At 46.6% G+C, this 18,777-nt stretch overlaps 1 pseudogene across 1 annotated transcript; it reads left to right on the top strand.

Annotated features, from left to right (window-relative positions):
* Window positions 1–136: 136 nt before the first annotated feature.
* On the top strand, window positions 137–2,752 carry LOC311145601 (AP-5 complex subunit mu-1-like; annotated as a pseudogene). The gene is made up of 5 exons: window positions 137–514; window positions 632–806; window positions 916–1,051; window positions 2,041–2,130; window positions 2,662–2,752. The product of its transcript is annotated as an AP-5 complex subunit mu-1-like (transcript).
* The last annotated feature ends 16,025 nt before the right edge of the window (window positions 2,753–18,777 follow it).

Genomic DNA, 18,777 nt, shown 5'->3' with positions numbered 1-18,777 from the left:
CACAAACCCTGACAAACCATACATGGCTCTATGAGATGACTGTCTCCACCAGCAGCGCTCACCACCTATGAAGCTGCATGTGGAGGTTCCCAGTGGAGGGGTCCTCTGACCAGTGTTAGCCATCTGCCCCTGGTGGATGCCCCGTCCTCCTCTGGCCAGGCTGTTCTCTGTCTCCCAGGACTTCACACTGTTGGTGGGCCTGCAGGCTTTCCTCTGTGGGTCTGGGAGTAAGCCTGACAGTGAGCGGCTGGCCTCTCGCCTGGACATGATACCCTCTATCTTCCTGAATGTCTGCCCCTTCGGGACCCCCCTGGACATCCCTCAGCTAGGGGCCTCATTGACATCAGCAATGCCCTCTCCTGCAGGGACCCAGAAACAGCCAGCCTGGAAAACAGGGCTGCACTGTGGTGGGGCTGTAGTGAATGTAGCTCTAATGGAGATGGTGCGCTCCATGCAGTATGGAAACCAAAACAGGCAGGACCTCTGGAAGGTCTACAGCACAGTGAATTGCAAGGTGAGCACAGTAATACCGTTTATGTATGGTACAGTAAATGTAATGCTAAAGCTTATTTTTGCCTTCTGCTCCTAATTTTCTCAAACCCATTTGTGCTTTTTCCCTTTGTGTAATCTGTGTGACGTGGAAGGGGTTCTTCCCAATGTGACAGTCACTCTCACCCAGCCACCCAATGGCTCACCACTGCTGGATGTCCTGGTCCACCCTTGTGTGTCTTCACTGGATGCCTCTGGCCCCTACAAGTTCCCCTTCTCCCCTCGAGTCTTTCAGGCTCTGCAGTTACACGTGGCAGGTCCACAGGTCCACAGCTTCTAAACATAGCTAAACACTCCTTCATACATCCAAAAACGTCATACATTGCTGTGTCATCTCATGTCAAATTGAATGCTGTCTTTTCTCAGGTCCCTGTGCCACCCATCCTCCCTATCAGCTGAAGGAGGATGACAACCAGCTGCATTTGACTGTGAGTCTCAAACTTCACGAGAGTAGGAGGAACAGCTTTGAGTACTGTGAGGCACATCTGCCATTCTTTAACAGGTAACCTATTGACATATACAGTGCTATGAAAAAGTATTTGCCCCCTTTCTAATTTTCTCTACTTTTGCATATTTGTGATACTGAATGTTATCAGATCTTCAACCAAAACCTAATATTAGATAAAGGTAACATAAGTGAAAAAATAACACAACAATTACATATTTATTTCATAAACAAAGTTATGCAACACCCAATTCCCCTGTGTGAAAAAGTAATTGCCCCCTTACACTCAATAACTGGTTGTGCCACCTTTAGCTGCAATGACTCCAACCAAATGCTTCCTGTAGTTGTTGATCAGTCTCTCACGTCGCTGTGGAGGAATTTTGGCCCACTCTTCCATGCAGAACTGCTTTAACTCAGTGACGTGTGGGTTTTCAAGCATGAACTGCTCGTTTCAAGTCCTGCCACAACATCTCAATTGGGATTAGGTCTGGACTTTGACTAGGCCATTCCAAAACTTCCAATTTGTTGCTTTTTAGCTATTTTCATGTAGACTTGATTGTGTGTTTTGGATCATTGTCTTGCTGCATGACCCAGCTGCGCTTCAGCTTCAGCTCACAGACGGATGGTCTGACATTCTCCTGTAGAATTCTCTGATACAGAGCAGAATTCATGGTTCCTTCTATTAAGGCAAGTCGTCCAGGTCCTGAGGCAGCAAAGCATCCCCAAACCATCACACCACCACCACCACCATGCTTGACCTTTGGTATGATGTTCTTACTGTGGAATGCAGTGTTTGGTTTTCACCAGGCACAATGGGACCCATCTCGTCCAAAAAGTTATACTTATACTCAAGTTTGCCAAAAAGCACCTGGATGATCATCAAGACTCTTGGAAGAACGTTCTATGGACAGATGATTCAAAAGTAGAACTTTTTGGACAACATGGTTCCAGTAATGCCTGGCGAAAACCAAACTCTGCATTCCACAGTAAGAACAACAACATTGTGTAAATTCTGAATGCACGCTCTGTCTCTCTTCTCTCTGCAGCACTGGAGCTGTTATCCTCAGAATACTACATCTGGAACTCAACTGGCACTGCACCAGTGTCCTCTGGACACGATGCTGTAGAATGGAATTGTACAGTATAGACCAGCATCAAAGAAATTACTGCTTCATCCATATCTGGGATAGGCCAAACGTGATGAATCTCCACAGCACAAGATTACTGCAGGACAACAGACACTGGACAACAGGATTCTGGTGACCAGGTTTGAATCTGTGAAACGGACAGCATCCAACATTATGAACCCAATGGTCAAAGTACTGTAACTGAATGGGTTGTTTCTGCTGTTGTTCTTACAATCTTGGTCTCATCTAAGATGCAAAATGCTGTTTCTCATCTGTCCTGAACACAGACCAATCCCTTTTCTGTGAAAGAATGTGCGTTATTAAGTAGAGATAATGGTTATTCAACTGAATTCTAGTAAAGAGTAGTAGTACTGGATAGAGATGAAGAAATATTGAATTATTGCAATTAAATATTGATATTTATACAATAATGTCTGCATTTTTGTAAGTTTTATGCTGCCAGTTTCTATATTTTGGAACTTGTTTGGCCATCCCACTTCAGAACTCTTTAGTGAGAGTGGCCACCCTTGGCTCTGACAGTTCCACTTCAGTCCCACCCCTCCAGCAGCCGGGGCCTTGTTGTCAGCTGGAGCTGAGGGCCTGTGGTAGACGAGGCTTGCTTGGGCTGTGAAAGGCTGATCTGGGCAGAATCTGTGCCACAAAGGGCCCCTCTGGAGAACTGGCAGGACTCACTGGTCCCTCCCTCTGACTGCCCTGCCTGTCAGCCAGTGGCCTCTTCAAATACCCAGCCTCTCCAGTGAACCGCCCTCTAAAAAGTTGAGGCCCCAGCTGGCCAGATGACTCGCAAATTGGAGAAACTGGGTGTGGTGGCATTAAATATTGCATGAAAAAAATGGTTTCAGCATAGGGGCCTGGATTCAGGTCATAATTGCAATTTGATTAGAGTAGAGCTCATCCATGCATGACCATGATAAGATCAAATAAAAGAAAATGCTGTCAATTAAAAGAAAATGCATAGCCATGTCTACAAAATGTAACAAAAAAGGGAACAAAGCTGTTTCCCAAGACATACTGTATGTAGACCCTGTCTTTAGTAAGGAAGGCACACTGAACAAAAATATAAACGCAACAATTTCAACTAATTTACTGAGTTACAGTTCATATTGAAATAAATTCATTAGGCCCTAATCTATGGATTTCACATGACTGGGCAGGGGCACAGCCATGGGTGGGCCTGGGAGGGCATTTTCCCCACAAAAGGGCTTTATTACAGACAGAAATGCTAATCCGTTTCATCAGCTGTCCGGGTAGCTGGTCTCAGACGATCACGCAGGTGAAGAAGCAGGATGTGGAAGTCCTGGGCTGGCGTGGTTACACGTGGTCTGTGCTTGTGAGGCCGGTTGGACATACTGCCAAATTCTCTAAAACGATGATTGGTAGAGAAATTAACATTCAATTCTCTGGCAACAGCTCTGGTGGACATTCCTGCAGTCAGCATGCCAATTACACGCTCCCTCAAAACTTTCGACACCTGTGGCATTGTATTGTGACAAAACTGCACATTTTAGAGTGGCCTTCTATTGTCCCCAGCACACGGAGCACCTGTGTAATGATCATGCTGTTTAATCAGCTTCTTGATATGCCACACCTGTCAGGTGGATGGATTATCTTGGCAAAGGAGAAATGCTCACTAACAGGGATGTAAACAAATTTGTGCACAAAATCTGAGAGAAATAAGCTTTTTGTGCATATGGAACATTTCTGGGAACTTTTATTTCAGCTCATGAAACATGGGACCAACACTTTACATGTTGCGTTTATATTTTTGTTCAGTGTATATATAATGGTCATATAGCCTCCTGTAGCTCAGTTGTTAGAGCATGGTGCTTGCAACGCCAGGGTTGTGGGTTTGATTCCCACGGGGGGCCAGTATGAAAAATGTATGCACTCACTAACTGTAAGTCGCTCTGGATAAGAGTATCTGCTAAATGACTAAAATGTAAATATAGACACTGCTAAGTATATGAACATCTGGTAGTTGAAGGGTTAAAGCAGGGGGAGATTGTGATCCACTGTGAGTGTGTTCCACTGCAGCCAGATTCCTCTGTGCTCTATTGTTCAACACTGGCCCCCTTGCTGGTGTAATCGCCATATTCTCACGAGGTTTCCATCCAGGAGACTGACCATGACCAATCCTCTGTCAATTGGAACCAATTGCTAACATGGCATCCTTCACCTTTTTATGTAGCAGTATGGTATGGCAGACACCAGGACCTCTGAGCCTTCCTTCTCTCCACATTGATTTGGCTTTAAGACCCAGTGTGTGTTTGTACTGAACTGGACAAGGATACGTTTTTTGAAGGTGCAGACTGCTCTAAAGCTCTTGAGCATCCCATCCTGTTGTCAGCCTGGCTCCTGGAGTCTGTGCAGTTACTGGGTTCCCACTGGCAGACATGGCATTGTTGGTTAAATAAGGCTTGCTACATTAATGGGCTCATTTTAACAAGCCTCTGCTAGAATGGCTTGAGCCCACACCATAGGCATACAACTAAATTGAGATGCTGCATTCTGGGGGATTTTTTGAAGCAATTTATTTTGATTCATTGACTTAGTTTTGTCACCTTGACCTAGTGGTAATAAAGTTGTATGAATACCCATGGTCTTTCTCTTTCCATCATCTTTGTGCTCACCTGTGGAACCCACATGATATTATACAAAACAAAAAGGGGGCACCACATTGATTTGCTCAGTTGTAGGACAACGCGTAATTTGTTATCAAGTTAATTAACGACCAATATATGCATGCATTGTCAAAGGCGTCAGTGAAATGCGGTGGGCGAAGTCAAACGCAGGACACAGAGCTGATCAGAAGACGTACTTTACTAGAAAGTAAACTGAGAATACACAATCTCCACACAGGGAGGAAATAACCTGCACACTAACGACTGCCGATAACGATAACAATCACACACAACACACAGTGTAAGACAGAGGGTTAAATAGGGAAGACAATACAACATAATGGGAAACAGGTGTACATAATCAAGACAGAACAAGTCGAACACAGAAACATAGATCGGTAGCAGCTAGTACTTCGGTGACGCCGAAGCCTGCCCGAGCAAGGAGGAGGGGCAGCCTCGGCTGAATCCGTGACAGTACCCCCCCTTGATGCGCGGCTCCAGCCGTGCGCCGACCCCGGCCTCGGGGACGGCCAGGAGGACGCGGAGCATGGCGAGTCAGATGACTCTGGTGGAAATCCCTCAAACATGGAGGGATCTAGGATGTCCCTCCTAGGGACCCAGCACCGTTCCTCTGGACTGTACCCCTCCCACTCCACAAGATACTGCAGGCCCCCCACCCGACGCCTCGAATCCAAGATGGAACGGACTGAGTACGCCGGAGCCCCCTCGATGTCCAGTGGGGGCGGAGGAACCTCTCGTACCTCAGACTCCTGGAGTGGACCAGCTACTACCGGCCTGAGGAGAGACACATGGAACGAGGGGTTAATACGGTAATTAATAGGAAGTTGTAACCTATAACAAACCTCGTTCAATCTCCTCAGGACTTTAAATGGCCCCACAAACCGCCGACCCAGCTTCCGGCAGGGCAGGCGAAGGGGCAGGTTTCGGGTCGAGCGCCAGACCCGATCTCCCGGTGCATACACCGGAGCCTCACTGCGGTGGCGATCGGCGCTTGCCTTTTGTCGACTGATAGCCCTCTGCAGGTGTACAAGCGCAGCGTTCCAGGTCTCTTCCGAGCGCCGAAACCACTCGGCCACCGCAGGAGCTTCGATCTGGCTCTGATGCCAAGGTGCCAGGACCGGCTGATAACCTAACACACACTGAAAAGGCGTAAGGTTAGTAGAGGAGTGGCGAAGTGAGTTTTGGGCCATCTCTGCCCAGGGGATATATCCCGACCACTCCCCCTGCTGGTCCTGGCAATAGGACCTCAGAAACCTACCCACATCCTGGTTCACTCTCTCCACCTGCCCATTACTCTCGGGGTGAAAACCTGAGGTAAGACTAATTGAGACCCCCAGACTTTCCATGAACGCCCCCCGACTCTAGAGGTGAACTGGGGACCCCGATCTGATACTATATCCTCAGGTACCCCGTAGTGCCGGAAGACGTGAGTAAACAGGGCGTCAGCAGTTTGTAGGGCTGTAGGGAGACCTGGCATAGGAATGAGACGGCAGGCCTTCGAAAACCGATCCACAACGACCAAGATCGTGGTGTTCCCCTGTGAGGGAGGAAGGTCTGTGACAAAGTCCACCGATAGATGAGACCACGGCCGTTGTGGAACGTGTAGGGGTTGTAATTTCCCTCTGGGCAGGTGTCTAGGTGCCTTACACTGGGCGCACACCGAGCAGGAGGAAACATAAACCCTCACGTCGTTGGCTAAAGTGCGCCACCAGTACTTCCCACTAAGACCGTGCACTGTCCGACCGATACCAGGATGACCAGAGGAGGGTGACGTGTGAGCCCAATAGATCAATCGATCACGAACCTCGAGCGGCACGTACATCCGACCCTCCGGACACTGGGGGGGAGTAGGCTCGGTACGTAACGCCCGCTCAATGTCTGCATCAACCTCCCACACCACCGGTGCCACCAGACACGACGCCGGGAGTATGGGAGTGGGCTCAATGGACCTCTCCTCTATGTCAAATAGTCGGGACAGGGCGTCTGCCTTAGCGTTCTGGGAACCTGGTCTGTAAGTGAGCGTAAACACAAATCGAGTGAAAAACATAGCCCATCTTGCCTGACGAGGGTTCAACCTACTCTCCGCCCGGATGTACGGTTACGATGGTCAGTGAAAATGAGAAAAGGGTGTTTAGCCCCCTCAAGCCAATGCCTTCACACCTTCAGGGCTTGAATCACAGCTAACAGCTCCCTGTCCCCCACATCATAATTGCGCTCCGCCGGACTGAGCTTCTTAGAAAAGAAAGCACAGGGGCAGAGTTTTGGTGGCGTACCCGAGCGCTGAGACAGTACAGCACCGATCCCAGCCTCGGACGCATCCACCTCAACTTGGAATGCCAAGGAAGGATCCGGATGAGCCAGCACTGGAGCCGAAGTAACCAGGTCCTTCAGATGCCTAAAAGCCCTGTCCGCCTCAGCCGACCACTGCAGAAGCACCGGCCCTCCCTTTAGCAAGGAGGTAATGGGAGCCGCTACCTGCCCAAAGCCCCGGATAAACCTCTGGTAGTAATTGGCTAAACCCAAGAACCGCTGCACCTCCTTCACCGTGGTTGGAGTCTGCCAATTACGCACGGCCGAAACGCGGTCAATCTCCATCTCCACACCTGACGCGGACAAGCGGTGTCCCAGGAAGGAGATGGACTCTTGGAAGAACAGACATTTCTCCGCCTTCACATACAGGTCATGCTCCAACAGTCTACCAAGCACCCGACGAACCAGGGACACATGCTCGGCTCGTGTAGCGGAGTATATTAGAATGTCATCGATATACACCACTACACCTTGTCCATGCAGGTCCCGGAAAATCTCATCCACAAACGATTGGAAGACTGAAGGAGCATTCATCAGACCGTATGGCATGACGAGGTACTCATAGTGCCCCGAGGTGGTACTAAATGCTGTCTTCCACTCATCTCCCTCCCGAATACGCACCAGGTTGTACGCGCTCCTGAGATCCAATTTAGTGAAGAAGCGCGCCCCGTGCAAAGACTCAATCAGAGGTAGTGGATAGCTGTATTTTATTGTGATCTGATTTAGACCACGGTAGTCAATGCACGGGCGTAAACCACCATCCTTCTTCTTCACAAAAAAGAAACTCGATGACGCAGGGGAAGTGGACGGCCGTATGTATCCCTGTCTCAGAGATTCGGTGACATATGTCTCCATAGCCGCCGTCTTCTCCTGTGACAGAGGATACACGTGACTCCGGGGAAGCGCAGCGCCTACCTGGAGGTTTATCGCACAATCCCCCTGTCGATGGGGTGGTAATTGAGTCGCCTTCTTTTTACAGAAGGCGAGAGCCAAATCGGCATATTCAGGCGGAATGTGCATGGTGGGAACCTGGTTCGGACTTTCCACCGTGGTTGCCCCTACGGAAACACCTACACACCTCCCCAAGCACTGATCAGACCATCCCTTGAGAGCCCTCTGTTGCCATGAAATAGTGGGGTCATGAGAAGCTAACCAGGGAAGCCCCAACACCACGGGAATCAATCAGATACAAACTAATTATTTCCTCATGCCCCTCCTGTGTTTTCATCCTGAGAGGCGCTGTGACCTCCCTAATCAACCCTGACCCTAAAGGGCGGCTATCTAGGGCATGGATAGGGAAGGGCACATCGACTGGCACAATAGGAATTCCTAACTTATGGGTAAACTGACGATCAATAAAGTTCCCAGCTGCGCATGAATCTACTAGCGCCTTATGCTGGGACTGAGGAGAAAACTCGGGAAACACAACATTTATACACATATGCGCAACAGGGAGCTCTGGGTGAGTTGGGTGCCTACTCACCTGGAATGGCTCATCAGTGCGCTGCCTACTGCCTCGACTCCTAGGAGGCCCTCCCCAGCACCGACCAGCAGTGTGTCCTCTGCGGCCACAGTTGATGCAGGGGACGGCCCCTCTACTGGTCTCCCTCATAGCAGCATCTCCGAGCTCCATAGGGGTAGGCTCGGAGGTACTGCGGATGGAATGGACGGCCCCGGATCCGGACGTCCACGGGTAGCCAACAGGGTATCCAGTCGAATCGACATGTCCACCAGTTGGTCCAGGCTGAGGTTGGTGTCCCTGCAGGCCAATTCCCGACGCACGTCCTCCCTCAAGCTACATCGGTAGTGGTCGATGAGGGCCCTCTCATTCCATCCCACGTTGGCAGCCAGAGTCCGAAAGTCCAGTGCGAATTCCTGCGCGCTCCTCTTCCCCTGTCTGAGGTGGAATAGACGCTCACCCGCCGCTTTTCCCTCTGGTGGATGATCGAATACCGCCCTAAAGCGGCGGGTGAACTCCGCATAGCTGACAGTTGCGGCGTCTATTCCCCCCCCCACTCGGCGTTGGCCCACTCCAGCACTTTACCGGACAGACAGGAGATGAGGGCGGACACGCTCTCGTATCCCGAGGGGGCCGGGTGGATGGTTGCCAGGTAGAGTTCTACCTGGAGCAGAAAACCCTGACACCCGGCATCTGTGCCGTCATAAGCCCTCGGGAGCGAGAGCCGAATCCCACTGGACCCCGGAGGTGAAGCGATGGGTATTGATGATGGTGGTGGTGTAATCGGAGGAGGTATAGGAAGACCTCCTCTCCCATCGCTCCATTGTGTTCACCACACGTTCCATGGCAGCGCCGAGAGCCTGGATCATGGCCGCTTGTTGTACGCGTTCTTCCATCGATCCGGCTGGCACCGCTGCTCCTGCTGACTCCATGTCGTAGGTGTGTGATTCTGTCAAAGGCGTCAGTGAAATGCGGTGGGCGAAGTCAAACGCAGGACACAGAGCTGATCAGAAAACGTACTTTACTAGAAAGTAAACTGAGAATACACAATCTCCACACAGGGAGGAAATAACCTGCACACTAACGACTGCCGATAACGATAACAATCACACACAACACACAGTGTAAGACAGAGGGTTAAATAGGGAAGACAATACAACATAATGGTAAACCGGTGTACACAATCAAGACAGAACAAGTCGAACACAGAAACATAGGTCGGTAGCAGCTAGTACTCCGGTGACGACGAATGCCGAAGCCTGCCCGAGCAAGGAGGAGGGGCAGCCTCGGCTGAATCCGTGACAGCATAATCATTGGCCAGGCACCTAGACTGATCTACAGAATGTAAAGGTAGACTCAGCAAAATGACATTGCCACGAGCAGCAAAACAATTATCACCTTTATAATAAAGTATTTGCAGGCTAACAGTAAAACACAACTCCTAATGTGATGAGTAGCCTAAGCATAGGACAACATTCGGTAACAGTAGTCACTTCAGCCTAAATTTAATTGAAATAAATTTGCCAAAATGATATACAGTGCCTTGCAAAAGTATTCATCCCCCTTGACGTTTTTCCTTTTTTTTTGCTTTACAACCTGTAATTTAAATGGATTTTTATTTGGATTTCATGTAATGGACATACACAAAATTGTCCAAATTGGTGAAGTGAAATGAAAAAAATAACTTGTTTCAAAAAATTCTAAAAAATAAATAACCGAAAAGTGGTACGTGCATATGAATTCACCCCCTTTGCTATGAAGCCCCTAAATAAGATCTGGTGCAACCAATTACCTTCAAAAGTCACATAATTAGTTAAATAAAGTCCACCTGTGTGCAATCTAAGTGTCACATGATCTGTCACATGATCTCAGTATATATACACCTGTTCTGAAAGGCCCCAGAGTCTGCAACACCACTAAGCAAGGGGCACCACCAAGCAAGCGGCACCATGAAGACCAAGGAGCTCTCCAAACAGGTCAGGGACAACGTTGTGGAGAAGTACAGATCAGGGTTGGGTGATAAAAAAATATCTGAAACTTTGAACATCCCACGGAGCACCACTAAAACCATTATTAAACAATTGAAAGAATATGGCACCACAACAAACCTGCCAAGAGAGGGCCGCCCACCAAAACTCACGGACCAGGCAAGGAGGGCATTAATCAGAGAGGCAACAAAGAGACCAAAGATAACCCTGAAGGAGCTGCAAAGCTCCACAGTGGAGATTGGAGTATCTGTCCATAGGACCACTTTAAGCTGTACACTCCACAGAGCTGGGTTTTACGGAAGAGTGGCCAGAAAAAAGCCATTGCTTAAAGAAAAGAATTAGCAAACACGTTTGGTGTTCGCCAAAAGGCATGTGGGAGACTCCCCAAACATATGGAAGAAGGTACTCTCGTCAGATGAGACTAAAACGCTAGGTTTGGCGCAAACCCAACACCTCTCATCACCCCGAGAACACCATCCCCACAGTGAAGCATGGTGGTGGCAGCATCATGCTGTGGGGATGTTTTTCATCTGCAGGGACTGGGAAACTGGTCAGAATTGAAGGAATGATGGATGGCGATAAATACAGGGAAATACTTGAGGGAAACCTGTTTCAGTCTTCCAGAGATTTGAGACTGGGACGGAGGTTCACCTTCCAGCAGGACAATGACCCTAAGCATACTGCTAAAGCAACACTCATGTGGTTTAAGGGGAAACATTTAAATGTCTTGGAATGGCCTAGTCAAAGCCCAGGTGGGGGGGTGAATAGTTATGCATGCTCAAGTTTCCAGTTTTTTTGTCTTATTTCTTGTTTGTTTCACAATAAACATTTTTTTTGCATCTTCAAAGTGGTAGGCATGTTGTGTAAATCAAATGATACAAACCCCCAAAAAATCAATTTTAATTCCAGGTTGTAAGGCAACAAAACAGGAAAAATGCCAAGGGGGGTGAATACTTTCGCAAGCCACTGTAACTATTCATGTCTGTACAGAAATAAATAAATAAAAGTATTCAAAATACTTCACCAGAGAGAATGACTTAGCCACAGAGGACCATTAGCTTCTTTTAAAGCTGTGGATTGTTTCAAATCACAAGCATATAGGCCTATCTGCCTATTTGGGGAACCCACAATTTGGACAGTGCGAGTGGCAATAGGCCTAGCTGATTATTGAGATGCGGCTGTCAATGAAAAGCAATGCATCTCAAATATGGGTGAAAATAATGTGTCTTGAGGATAATTTGAAATTTTGAGACAAGAAGAAGGGGAGGAGTGTGTGGCAAAGAAATGTGGCACATCTCTCTCCAGAATGTGCTCAGCTCTCCAGAATATGGTGAGCAGTCTCCCGTTAATTCTTGTGCATTCATTGTTTTATCGTGTTAATTGTTTGCCCTTTTATTGTGTATTTTTATAAATTCACCAGTAGTACATTTACAGTTAATCCCTTCATTTGGTTACATACATTTTTATTAATGCATGGATTAATTAGGCCTACAGTCATTTACCGTTCTTATTCTCGCAGTGGAAACGTTGTTTGCAGAGTTCACAACCTGCTCCACTTGTGAGAAACAAGTTTTGGTTATCATACCATCATTTACGAGTTTTGTCAATTTGTTCATTGTATTTTGTTTGGAGCGCTCCATGTGAGTAATGAGCATGTGTCTGGTTTCGCTGTCCTCTTAATGTTGATGGAGCGTGGGCGCCTGAGCATGCAGAGAAATACTACTGGCCTGCTGCGGACAAATGTAGGAAAGTGCCCATTTGGGGATGTCTGATTTCTGATTGTCTTAACTCACCACCGCTAGGGCTGTTGCGTGACGAGTCATGAGTCATGACTGCAGTAAAATTCTACGTGGCCATTGAGTCATGGTAATCTCCTTTTATGCACTCTGGACATGTGTTAGTAGTACCCAACTCGCTAACGATCATCCGGTCGCTAATAGCCTGGTACTCAGGGCTCTATTGTCCCTCTAACCACTCTGACATCAATGCAAATGCAATTGAAAATCACATGAAACACTTACAATCAAAACAGTATCATGCTTTTAAAACTCACCTCACTGTGATTGATATATTTGAAGAAAGAAGTTCAACAACAGGTTGAAACTGAGTGGAAAACATGGTAATTGTGGATGTTGTTTCAAAATCTAACACAACGAAATGGACAGTGCTTTCTAAGGTGATGATGAATTAAAAACACTCATATGCATATTAGAGCTTATGCATAGCATATGCCTATATATGAGCCCAAGCCCGAAAAACCCCTGAATTAAAATAATGATTGTTCAGTTATACAATACATAGCCTACTGCAGAAAAACACAACAAAAATACTGATTTAAGATACAGTACCAGTCAAAAGTTTGGACACACCTACTCATTCAAGGGTTTTTATTTATTTTATAAACAAATCAAAATATATATATTTGAGATTCTTCAAATAGCCACCCTTTGCCTTAATGACAGCTTTGCACACTCTTGCCATTCTCTCAACCAGCTTCACCTGGAATGCTTTTCCAACAGTCTTGAAGGAGTTGACACATATGCTGAGCACTTGTTGGCTGCTTTTCCTTCACTGCTGTCCGACTCATCCCAAACCATCTCAATTGGGTTGAGGTCGGGGGATTGTGGAGGCCAGGTCATCTGATGCAGCACTCCATCACTCTCCTTCTTGGTAAAATAGCCCTTACACAGCCTGGAGGTGTGTTGGGTCATTGTGCTGTTGAAAAACAAAGTCCAAACCAGATGGGATGGCGTATCACTGCAGAATGCTGTGGTAGCCATGCTGGTTAAGTGTGCCTTGAATACTAAATAAATCACAGACAGTGTCACCAGCAAAGCACCTCCACACCATAACACCTCCTCCTCCATGCTTTACGGTGGGAAATACACATGCAGAGATCATCTGTTCACCCACACCGCATCTCACAAAGATACAGCGGGTGGTACTAAAAATCTCCACATTTCCACCGGTCGAATGTCCATTGCTCGTGTTTCTTGGCCCAAGCAGGTCTCTTCTTCTTATTCCACAAATTAACTTTTAACAAGGCACACCTGTTAATTGAAATGCATTCCAGGCAACTACTTCATGAAGCTGGTTGAGTGAATGCCAAGAGTGTGCAAAGCTGTCATCAAGGCAAAGGGTGTCTATTTGAAGAATCTCAAATATAAAATATATTTAGGTTTGTTTAACACTTTTTTGTTTACTACATGATTCCATATGTGTTATTTCATAGTTTTGATGTCTACAATTTAAACAATAGTAAAAATAAAGAAAACCCCTTGAATGAGTAGGTGTGTCCAAACTTTTGACTGGTACTGTATCTTTGGTACATAATTGGTCTAGCCTAAATTAAACAAATTCAGAGTTAGCCTACAATTATAGTGAATTTGTATTTGATAGCCTAGTAATATGGCATTAGTTATATTTTCATAATTAATAGGCTGACACATTACCTTTAGCTACAGAATATCTCACCGCCATGCGTGTTCATCTCCTCCCCTCTCCCCTTCATCATTCTCTCCAGTGCACAGAGAGAGTGTCTGTCATCAGTTTAATGAAATATGTTTCATTGTGAAAACATGTTATTATCAATGTTCCCAAACAGATTTCACTTGGTTTCCCTAATTAAGCACTGGGTAGCTGCAGGAAGAGGGTTGGAGAGCCAATGGCATACAGAGTTGGGGCGGAATGTCACCTGTCGCGTGGGGAAATAACCGGTGTAGCCTACCTGACATGAGTGAAATGAACCAGAGGGAAAGTGGCCTCCATTCGCTATTGGAGTGCATACAGATGACATGTCTTTTTCCTCTGTTTCTGCCCATTTTATAATGGGCAATTCTAAATCGAAACTAATTTTACATATTAGTAAAGACAATATTAAATTGAGAATAGTCTGATGGGTGAAAATGTGATCACTTGATGAGAGAACAGCATTTGGAGCCTGAAGCAAGGAACAGAGTTCAAGGTTTTTTTGTGACTTTCTTAAATTGTCAATAGCCTATAGTCGCATCATGCAGCCCATATAGGCCTATTTGTTGATTTCTAAGACATTCTATGGTTTGTATCATTCACAACTAAAGTTGCCAAATAACTCTAAATGTAGTTTATAGGACCTGTTTCAAATGATCACTTTTAGGCTCAACATAGCCACTTCATATGCGCACTCTCGTTCACGAGTGGGAAAAATATCCTTTATATTTTATTCAGCTAAGTTCAATTATATTCTTCTTACTATGAAATCATATAATATAAAATAATGGCACGGGACTTATAAGCATATCTTGTCTGCTAAATGAACAAACCTACAGCCTATGGCATGGCGCATAGCCAGATAACATATAGTAGGCCAACTCATGTTCTGTTCTTCTGAAATACATTTTCTTCATATGATAATGTTTCTTTAGACCTGCCTAAAATAAAATAAAATATTTATTGTGATGGTGTATATTCAATTGATTTATTAGACTTTTTAAAATGTAGATGTTCCAAAGGCGAGCATCAGCGGCTTGTATGTGGTTTGTATGCTTGGAGGCCTGGAGATGCTAAACTTGTTTATGTTAATTAACACATTTCCCTTCGCACAAAAACAGCTATGTTTGTCTCTGTGGGCCCAGAATAGGCTAGTTGATACAATGTTCGATAGCTACAGCAAGTTCGATAGCTACAGCTTCAACTTCATATAGCCTATACAATCATTGGGCCGGACCCACCCAGTTAATTGATTTGATACAATGTTGCACTTCACTAGCAATAGCTCAAGTCAAGACAGATAGAAAGGGAGGCAGACAGGCTGAGTAGAGAGATGCATGCAATTGAATGAACCTGCATTTTCATCAGGATATGTTCTGTTTTTATTTGTCGGCTTTATGTATTTTTACTTAGTTGACAAAGGAAGTTATTGCTACATTGGCCTAGGCTATCTCTTAGTTCCATGCGCTCATTTCTTTAGCCGCCAATGGCTCACAGTGAATCAATGTGTCCATAATCACAGGGGCTGGTGCTCTGGCATTAGTGGAACTTAAACGTTTAGATTTTTATTATTTTAATTCCGATTTGTGTTATTAACCACGTGACAATGATTTAGAGAAACAAAAACGTTATTATTTAAATGAAACTGTTCCATGAAAATGCACATATGAAAATCATAACTGGCACCCAGATCGGTAGAAATGGTAGGATAAATTGTAAACTTCCCCAAACTTGAAACTCACAACCTTGAAACTCATGCACTGCCTAGGTGCACATTTCTTTGTAGGCCTATTGCATAATTACAATGGGTATGTGAGAAAGAGAGATAATGAGAGGCGGGTTGTAAAATTGAGCACAAATGGACAGCTATGTGATCCATCCATCACTGAGAAAAACGCTCACCTTGATCCAGCACCTGCAGGAGGAAAGCACCACTCGCTGGGCCATGCCCAGCACTGTGTTGCTTGCTAAACTAGTGGTCTAGGACACCTACGTGTTTGACATGGGCAGGAGCAGGCCTGCAAGCCAAGGTTGAGAGAATGCCATGTTCCTTATTTTATATTGTTCCATTTCAGGGCAGGGTACTGGAAGGAGGCCGGCTAGTGGTGACTGTTTAACAGTCTGACGGCCTGGAGGTGGAGGCTGTTTTTCAGTCTTGGGGTCAGCTTTGATGCACCTGTACTGTCTCCGCCTTCTAGTTGATAGCGGGGTGAACAGACTGTGGCTTGGGTACTGAGGTCCTTGATGATCTTATTGGCCTTCCTGTGACAACGGGTGCTGTAGATGTCCTGGAGAGCAGGCAATGTGCCCCGGTGATGCATTGGGCTGACTGCACCACCTTCTAAAGAGCCGTGCGGTTGCGGATGGTGTAGTTGCCGTACCAGGCGGTGACAAAGCCCGACAGGATGACTCTCAGTGGTGCATCTGTAGAAGTTCATGAGGATCTTAGGGGCCAAGCCAAATTTCTTCAGCCTCCTTAGGTTAAAGAGGCGCTGTTGCGCCTTCTTCACCACACTGTCTGTGTGGATGGACAATTTCAGGTTTTCAGTGATGTGCATGCCGAAAAATCTGAAACTTTTCACCCTCTCCACTGCGGCCCCGTCAATGTGGATGGGGGCGTGGTCCTTCTGCAGTCTCCTGACATCCACGATCAGCTCCTTCATTTTGTTGACGTTGAGGGAGAGGTTATTTTCCTGTTGTTGCCTACCTTCACCACCTGGGGTCGGCCCGTAAGGAAGTCCAGGACCCAGTTGCACAGGGCGGGATTCAGACCCAGGGCCCGAGCTTAGTGATGAGCTTGGAGGGCACTATGGTATTGAAGGCTGATCTGTAGTCGATGAACAGGATTCTTACTTAGGTATTCCTCTTGTCCAGATGCGATGGCGATTGCATCATTCGTGGTCTGTTGGGGCGGCATGCAAATTGTAGTGGGTCTAGGGTGTCGGGTAAGGTGGAGGTGATATGATCCTTAAATAGCCTCTCAAAGCACTTCATGATGACAGAAGTGAGTGCTACGTGGCGAAAGTCATTTAGTTCAGTTACCTTCGCTTTCTCCGGTACAGGAACAATGGTGGACATCTTGAAGCAAGTGGGGACAACATACTGGGATGGGAGGGATTGAATATGTCTGTAAACACTCCTGCCAGCTGGTCTGCACATGCTCTGAGGACGTGGCTAGGGATACCATCTGGCCGGCAGCCTTGCAAGGGTTAACATGCTTAAATGTCTTACTCATGTCGGCCACGGAGATCGAGAGCTCACAGTCCTCGTGAGCGGCAGTGGCCTGCGCCGGCAGCACTGGGTTTTCCTTGAAGCGGGTGAAGAAGGTATTTAGCTTGTCCGGAGCAAGGGGTCGGTGTCCGCGACTTCGCTCGTTTTCCCTTTATAACCCGAAATTGTCTGGAGTCCCTGCCACATACGCCTCTTGTTTGAGCCATTAAATTGCGACTCCACTTTGTTTCTGTACTGACATTTTGCCAGTTTGATTGCCTTACTGAGGGTATAGCTGGACTGTTTGTACTCGTCCATGTTCCCAGTCAACTTGCCGTGGTTAAATGTGGTGTTTCGTGCTTTCAGTTTTGCGCGAATGTTCTAATTGTCACAGTGGGAACAACATCCTCTATGCACTTCCTGATGAACTCAGTCACCGAGTCAGTGTCTAAGTCAATATTATTCTCAGGGGCAACCCGGAACATATCCCAGTCCGCGTTATCAAAGCAATCTTAAAGCATAGATTCCGATTGGTCAGACCAACATTGAACAATCCTTACCACAGGTACTTCCTGTTGAAGTTTCTACCTATAGGAAGGGATGAGCGGAATAGAGGAGTCATCTGATTTGCTGAAGGGAGGGCGAGGAAGGGCCTTGTAGCCATCCCGGAAGGGGGAGTAGCAATGGTCAAGAATTCTTGATGAGCGAGTAGCGCAGGTGATGTGTTGATAAAACTTCGGAAGCGTTTTCCTCAGATTTACTTTATTAAAGTCCCCAGCTACAATAAATGCAGCCTCAGGATAGGCGGTTTCCAGTTTGCACGAAGTCCAGTGTAGTTCCTTGAGAGCCATCGCGGTGTCGGCTTGAGGGTAAATATACACGGCTGTGACGATTAACAAAGAGAATTCCCTCGGGAGGTAATGTGGTCGGCATTTGATAGTGAGGTATCCCAGATCTGGAAAACAAAAGGACTTGAGTTCCTGTACGTTACCACAATCACACCATGAGAAGTTAATCATGAAACATACACCTCCACCTTTCTTTTTCCTGGAGACTTCTTTTATTCCTGTCCGCGCGATGTACGGACAACCCTGCTGGCTGTATGGACGGGGACAGTAAATCCGGAGAAAGCCTTGATTCCGTGAAACAGAGTCCCTGATGTCTCTCTAGAAGGAGATCCTCACCCTGAACTTGTCTAAGTTATTGTCTAGGGACCGAACATTAGTGAGTAATATACTCGGAAGCGGTGGATGGTAGGCACACCTCCTGAGTCAGACTAAAAGCCCACTTTGTATTCCTCTTCTCCGTCGGTGGCATCTTAGAGCAGCCCATGGGATGAGTGGAAATGTCTTGGGGTGGTACGAACAAAGGATCCAATTCAGGAAAGTCTAATTTCTGGTCGACATGCTGGTGAGTGACCGCCGATCTAATATCCAAAAGTTATTTTCGGCTGTAGGTAATAATGCAATAAACTTTCTGAGCAAATAATGTAAGAAATAACACACACAAAAATACTGCTAAGTTGGCTAGGAGCTAAGAACAGGGCGACCATGTCTGT

This window comes from Coregonus lavaretus (assembly GCF_964263955.1).
Source record: "Coregonus lavaretus genome assembly, chromosome: 18".
Classification (NCBI taxonomy): domain Eukaryota; kingdom Metazoa; phylum Chordata; class Actinopteri; order Salmoniformes; family Salmonidae; genus Coregonus; species Coregonus lavaretus.
This window is presented reverse-complemented; position numbering and strand designations above follow the sequence as displayed.